The 6992-nt window shown below is 34.4% G+C and overlaps 1 pseudogene; it reads left to right on the top strand.

Annotated features, from left to right (window-relative positions):
- Nucleotides 1-2638: 2638 nt before the first annotated feature.
- LOC145111059 (uncharacterized) lies at nucleotides 2639-4274 on the top strand (annotated as a pseudogene).
- The last annotated feature ends 2718 nt before the right edge of the window (nucleotides 4275-6992 follow it).

The following is a 6992-nucleotide window of genomic DNA, read 5'->3' as shown; positions in this document are numbered from 1 at the left end:
GTTACCACCCTTAAAGCTCAAAGTGTTCCTTTAGCAGTAAAGTTGCAAGCCTTGAGGCCTTTATGTGACCATGCACGAGATCTAGCCATTTCCATGGAAGTTTATTGCTATTTTTAGAGTTGGGTTCATTTGGTGGGTTACAAGCCACCAAGTGATCGACTTTATGGGTTAGGATGAAGTATTGGACACAGATCTGTAGTTTGGACGTAGTTTCTTACGGGATTAAGCAGTTATGGAGAAAATGGCTTAACAGGAGAGTACGATGGGCGTACACGCCAGTACGTGCAGCGTACAAGCCATTCAAGCAGTATGCGCAACGTAGAGAAGGGTACACTCAGCGTACGCTCAGACAGTGGGCTTTATGTTATTGGGCCTTGGTTTGGGACAAGCTTTGGACATAGCAGTAGTTGGGTTGTGATGGGCCTTCAGAAGTCAGTCAAGGTCCCAAGGACTAGTTGGGCTTGAGAGGAAAGCCCATTTGAGGAGTTGGGCCCAATTTAGAAAATTAGGCCATTTGGAGACTTTAATTGGCTTTAATGAGTTTGGAAGGACTAGAAAGGATTGGGCCTAGTTCATGGCCCAAATTAGATCAAAAAGGGGTAAAACAGTCATTTTACCCTTAGAAGGATTCTCAGTTTTTTGTTTACTAAGTGTTTATTTGGTCATAATAGTCGAAGAGTAGTTGGAGCAGCGGACAGAGTTACCTTGTACGAGTTTTCAGCAGCCAGATTGAGAGGTGAGTTCTCTTCCAGTAGGAACGGGTCTAAGGCCACAATGCCGGCCCGTTTAGATGTTAGTAGTTCCGGACTATGGTCTGATGTCGGGGCGATCCCGAGAAGAGTATATGTATGCTTGATGTCTTCGTGGTTCATGCATGATATGTGTTATATGTTCCGGGGCAAGCCCGATGTATGTTAGCTTATATGTTATGTGTTATGTGTTCTGGGGCAAGCCCGATGCAGATTACATGTTTATGGACTTCGGTCCAATGTCGGGGCGATCCCGAGAAGTATTTATGTATGCTTGATGTCTTTGTGATTCATGCATCTTATATGTTATGTGTCGGGGCATGCCCGATGTATGCTAGTTTATATGTTATATGTTATGTGTTCCGAGCTTCGGCCCGATGCCGGGTTAAGCCCGATTCAGTTTATATGTTATGTTATATGTTTATGATATATGTTATGTTGTGTATGTGCCGGGGTAAGCCCGATGCTGGGGCAAGCCCGATGCCGGGGTAAGCCCGATGCCAGACGTAGTCTAATGCCGGTGTGAGCCCGATGCCGGCCAGGAGTCCGATGTCGGGTAAGCCGATGTCGGGTTCATCCCGATGCAGTTGGGAGTAGTCCCAGAGTTATGCTATTTGTTATATGACATGTGTATGGTATGTGGTAGTTTGGGGAGACTCACTAGGCTTCGTGCTTATAATTTTCAGTTTTGGTTTCAGGAATTTCGACTTTCAAAAGAGGAGCTCGGGATGATTGTTGTCCACACACCATTTGTTTAGCCTGGGATGTTTATACTCTGATATATTTGACATGTGACTTTGATACATGACTTATTACTTTTATATGACGAGGATATTTATGGTTTTATTAATGGTTTAAAACGAAATTTTTGGGTTGTATTTTTGGGACGTTTCAAAATCAATCTCAACCACTCATTTATATATTATTGCACAATCCTTCCTCGTACCGGCACAACATGGGAGAGATAATATTCATACGTGAATATAAATTTATGTATATTCATATATGAATCCACCGCCACTTTCATCACATCTACCAACACCACCACGTCTGCCACCACCACGTCTGCCACCACCTCCGCCACTGCTGCTACCACTGCCATCATCATCTCCGCCACCACCCCCACTACCACCACTTCCTACACAACAACTACCCTTGCCACCGCTACCCCTGCCACCACCTCCGCTATTGTTGCCACCATCACCGCCACCAACCGTCATATATATATATATATATATATATATATATATATATATATATATATATATATATATATATATATATACAGAGAGAGAGAGAGAAAGAGAGAGAGAGAGAGGAAGGATCATTTGAGAACCTATATTTTCCTGTGAACCCGAGAACCAAACAAGGACCGTTAGATCAAAATAATAGAGGGTCAAGATGATTTGTGGCATTTTTGTAAGAACTTAGAAATAAAAAGCACGGGGGTATCTTATTTCAATTAGTTGGAGGGCACTTTAGGGATAGTAACTTAGACCTGATCACATCACACCTTTTCCTTATACTATTTCTATCTCTGTTCATCATCAAATCTCTCTCCCTCTCACGTTCTTCATTGACGATAAAGACGACTGCCTCCTCCATCATCCGTTGTCGATCGCGTCCCTCTTCCCTTCACCGGCCACCTCAACCTCTCTCGACCGCCACACTCCTTGATCTCACGTTCTTCATAGAAAAAACTCCACTGAAGATGCTTTGACTTTAAATCGGTTTATGTTGGCTTCGATCTGACCTACTACCTTTACTTTCTGCGTATTGTACAACATTTAAACAAGTAACAAGCACGGAATATAGAAAGCAAGCGAATTCAAAGATTCGTGGACGATTATATACATTGATTAGAAGGCAGCAACAAAGGCATCATCAAAATGCTACGAAGATTTATAGGACAAGCTTCTATAGCACAACGATGTCGATACCTCATGAACCGACAGTCGTCAGGTGACACTTTTCGTCGATGTTCCTCTTCGATGACGGCGTCATCTCAAGCTCCGGTTGGAACTTCCAACGAACAACTGGCTGACACTTAGTTTTCCGATGATTACACTTCTCATCCCGCCGCGAGGAGTTCCGTATACCGGTCGAGATTGAGCACCCCTCCTGGTTCAATCTTTGTTTACTTCTTTATTGGCATACGCATATTGCTTGAGATTTGTAATAACTTACATGTCTTTGTTGCAGAGCATTCTCATGAAACGTCGGCAGTTTCTGAGCTTGTTAAGCATCTTAAAAGCATAATCAAGGTTTTACTTTCGCCTCTTTTCGCTATTTACATCGAATATATGTTCTGTTTGTTTTTCTATTGGTTTGAGTTGAATTGAAGACTGAAACATTTGATGTCTTTCGACTGTTACCTAATTTGTTGCCATATGAATAAATTAGAAAATTACAACAGATCCTATAAAAAAACACTTGAAAAGAAGAAAAAAGAAAAGGAATTCATCATGTGACTGCATATATCAAGTATTTACTAGTTTTACATACATTTAACTTCACTATTTAAGATATGGAATAACCACTTGAAATTTTCACTAACAGGAGGGTTACTAGGTGAGTTTGGATGTGTATGATTTAAGTGGAGGCCTAGCTCGTCAACTTTCCATGTCATTCTTAGGGAAAGCCATTGAAGCCATATGGTAAGCATCATGTGCACCCTGTTATCATAACCAAAAACTACAATGGGGACAATTATGCATCTGTTTATATAAAAATAGGCATACAGGTGTGGTGGTATATGGTACTGAGTACTTTTTGGGGTTGGTATCCAACAAACTCCAGCTGGAACAACACCATATGGGACTCCACTCAAAGTCATTGATCTTGGTGTCACCCATGTCCCAAAATATGTCTTTCAGATGCATCTAGATGAGATTAGCCCCCGATACACACAAGAAACCTATATTTTATTGTCACATAACTGTAACAACTTTAGCGGTGAAGTCGCACAGTTTTTGGTGGGTGTCTCCATACCAGATTACATCTTCAATCTCCCTAACGAAGTCATGAGTGGCCCAATGGGTGCACTTATATGTATGTTCCTCATCCTTTTTATCTTTTTAAGTTTTCATGTTTAAGATGCATTCGAGATTTTATGGATTCTTATCTTACACATGAAATTTTGTATGAATCACAGTGCCTATGATACAGAATTCGAAGACCACATTGAGGGCATGTGTTGTCCCATAAGCACCTCAGTTTAAACCATCTCCAGTGAGCACAATTCCTCAAGTGTCAAACAAAGTTGATAAACCATCAGAAACCAGCAACCAAAAAAATGTAAATGTGGCCCCACCCCCACCTATAGTGGTGCCACCTGTCATATCACAAGAAAAACCAGTTGTTGTTGATCCTCTTGGTGATGCAAGGAGCAAAGTGCAAGAAGAGATTGGTAAGGAGTTTGCTGCAATAATGTCTAGTGGGACCCTTCGTGCAAGTGAGGCTGCTGCACTTTCAACCAAAAAAGTGATGCATAAATATGGGCACATGAATGTTGCACAAAGCTAAAATAGTTTTTGTGCTTTTTTTTCTTACTTCATCTTTGTTGAACATAAAAAATGTAACAATTTATCCCATTCAAGAAAAACGTGTTAAATACTCCTTTTGTTGAATGATGAACTACTTCTATTAAATCCTCTATTTCTTGAAAACTAAAATACGCATTCCATGGGGGCGGGGTGTTCTTTTCTATTCCTTGATGAAATGGAATGATATATTATAATTAGAAATTATTTTTAATATATAATTTTCAATAAGAGATATGTTTAAAAAAAATCAAGACTTTAGTTAAAAAAATTCATAATTTCCCAATAGTTGACTAAAAATACTTCTTGATTTTATTTCTATTTTAAGATTTTACATGGTATTTAATTTATCAACTTATGTTTGACTATTTAAAATGCATATATAATATATATTTCAAATGACATGAAACACGTTGATATGTAGGTTATTTAGCAATATATCCTTATTTGATTAAGAAGTGTAGGGAGACTGAGTTGCTACTCTGACTCATCTTTATTTGATCTTCTTTCGCTTACATCATCAATTCGATTTCCATCAGTCAAAAATATGTAATTTTTACTTCATTAAAACAATAAATGTATATATAGAAAATGTATTTATTATTTACAAAATGAGTAAAAATATTTGTTACCTTTGCTAAGATAGAATATTGATGATTGAGATGGACTTGTTGTACTTGAAGAATCTCTACAATTGTTTATGCTTGCAGGCAGATAAATTTATCTACTTTAATCCCACATTAAAGTGGTATTCGACTATAAGTGTGTAGTGATTCACATGTAAATCATAAGTGAATTAGATATGAATTACATGTGATTCACATGTAATTCACATATGAATTAATGTGATTCACATGTAAATCACAAGTGAATCAGATATAAATTACATGTGATTCACATGTCAATCACATGTGAATCACATGTAAATCACATGTGAATGACATATGAACTACATGTGATTCACATGTAAATCACAAGTGAAACACATATTAATTATATGTGATTCATATGTAAATCACATGTAATTCACATGTGAATCACATATGAATTACATGTGATTCATATGTAAATCACATCTAATTCACAAGTGAATCACATATGAATTACATGTGATTCACATGTAAATCGCAAGTGAATCGCATATGAATTACATGTAATTCAAAGGTGAATCACATATGAATTATATGTGATTCACATGTAAATCACAAGTGAATCACATATGAATTACGTGTGATTCACATGTAAATCACAACTGAATCACATACGAATTACATGTGATTCACATGTAAATCACATGTAATTCACATGTGAATCACATGTAAATCACAAGTGAATCACATATGAATTACATGTCATTCACATGTAAATAACATGTAATTCACATATAAATTACATGTGATTCACATGTAAATCACATGTAATTCACATATGAATCACATGTGAATCTTACATGATATATACATGTGCATTTTTGTGAGTGTTCTTGCATTAATCAATTTTTTTTAATTTTCTTGTAGATTTTGAAAAATTTATGGAAAATATTGAAGAGGTGAGAAGTGATAAATTGAAGAAAATATGGAAATCTTGATATGAAGAAATGATAACACTGTGAATCTTTGTAGTTTTATTTTTATATTTTATTTTTTACCGAATAAAATACTTGTAGTATTATGTTTATATATTGATTAATAAAAATGAGATTTTTTATGACTTACTTACAAATACTATAGTATAAGAAATATGCATATATGCATTTGAAAAAAATATGCATATATGCAACAAAAACGTTGATTTTTTTTTGTTAAAAAAATTAGAGTTTTTTTTTTTAAATTCTAGTTTTTTTTTGAATTTATTGATTTTTAAAATTTTGTTTTTTAAAAAAAGATGCAGTTTCTTAAAAATTTTGTAGTTTTTTTTTAAATACAGTTTTTTAAAAAGATTGTAGTTTTTTTTTTTTAAAAATACAGTTTTTTAAAAAAAATTGCTGTTTTTTTTTTTTGAAAAAAATGCAGTTTTTTTAAAAAAATGGTAGTTTTTTGAAAAAATTGCAATTTTTTTAAAAAAATATATTTTTTTTCATTTTTATTTCAAAATTCATGTTTTCTGGAAAAAATCTCCATTTTTTTTAAAAAAAAATTGAAATTTTTTTTTTTTAAATCCAAAATTTTATTTATTATGTTAATTTTTGAAACCTTTTATTAATATTTCCAATAAAAAGTAAACATTAAATGAGATCTGTAAGATGATGATCATGCCCTTAATGAGTTATTATTTTGATCTAACGCTCCACATTTAGTTCTCAGGTTCTCGGGAAACTATGAGTTTTCAACGGATCTCACCCCTATATATATATATATATATATATATATATATATATATATATATATATATATATATATATATATATATATATATATATATATATATATATATATATATATATAGGATAAAATTCAAATAAAATATTAAATAAAGTGAGAATGGATATATACCTTCAGATAAAAAGAAATCAATGGCTATGATTAAGAAAGCTAATTTTGGTATTTCTTAAAAACCAAATAATTTTTTGTAACACCGTAAATTTTCAAACAAATTTTTTTCCATTTTTAATTCACATAAAACTCATTATCACATTTTATCAAAACCCCAATGTATCAATTGTCAAAAACACAAATCAACAAAACAACTGTTAATGTCCCAG

The sequence above is a fragment of the Lactuca virosa genome, chromosome 5, assembly GCF_052849685.1.
Source record: "Lactuca virosa cultivar CGN04683 chromosome 5, Lactuca_virosa_CGN04683_v6, whole genome shotgun sequence".
Classification (NCBI taxonomy): Eukaryota; Viridiplantae; Streptophyta; class Magnoliopsida; order Asterales; family Asteraceae; genus Lactuca; species Lactuca virosa.
This window is presented reverse-complemented; position numbering and strand designations above follow the sequence as displayed.